We start from the raw sequence: 863 nt of genomic DNA on the forward strand, positions 1-863 counted from the left end.
CATCCTGGGGGTCCCTGGAGCATCCTGGGTCCTTTGGAGCATCCTGGGGGTCCCTGGAACATCCCAGGGCCTTGGAGCATCCTGGATCCTTGGAGCATCCCAGGGACTTGGGTCATCCTGGACCCTTGGAGCATCCCGGGGGTCCCTGGAGCATCCTGGACCCTTGGAGCATCCCGAGGGTCCCTGGAGCATCCCGAGCCACTGGAGCACCCCAAGGATCCCCAGAGCATCCCGGGCCCTTGGAGCATCCCAGGATCTTGGAGTATTCCTTGACCCTTGGAGCATCCAAGCCCCCTCAGAGCATCCCAGGAGCCCTCAGAGCATCCCTGGGGCCTCCGAGTGTGCCAAGGATCTTGAGAACATCCCGGTGCCCTTGGAGCATCCTGGGATCCTAAGAGCATCCTGAGCCCCTGGGGAACTCCTGGATTCCTTGGAGCATCCCAGGGCACCTTTAGGAACTTCCCAACACCCTCAGAGCACCCTGAACCCCTTAGAGCATCCCAGGACCCTCTGAGCACCCCAAGTTCCTTGGATCACCCTGGAACATCCCGAGCACTTCAGATCACACGTGGCCCCTACAAGCAGCCCAAGCTCCTTGGAGCTCCCCAGGACCCTCTGAGCACCTCAGAGACCCCAGGGAGAGCCTGGCCTGGCCCACCTCCCACCTGCTAGCAGGGCTGGGTGGGAGAATCCCACCTACCCAGCACCCATTGCTGCCCCCCACCCTTCTCCTGTGGCCCCAGGGAAGGGCTGGAAGGCACAGAAGAAGTTCCCTAAATCCCTAAATCCCCTCCCCAAACCCCCATTTCTTTTTTTTTCATTAGAATAAAACCTTTGCAGCAGCTTTGCCTGCTCCTTCCCCC

This window comes from Chaetura pelagica, unplaced genomic scaffold (genome assembly GCF_000747805.2).
Source record: "Chaetura pelagica isolate M959 unplaced genomic scaffold, ChaPel_1.0 scaffold58, whole genome shotgun sequence".
Taxonomy (NCBI): domain Eukaryota; kingdom Metazoa; phylum Chordata; class Aves; order Apodiformes; family Apodidae; genus Chaetura; species Chaetura pelagica.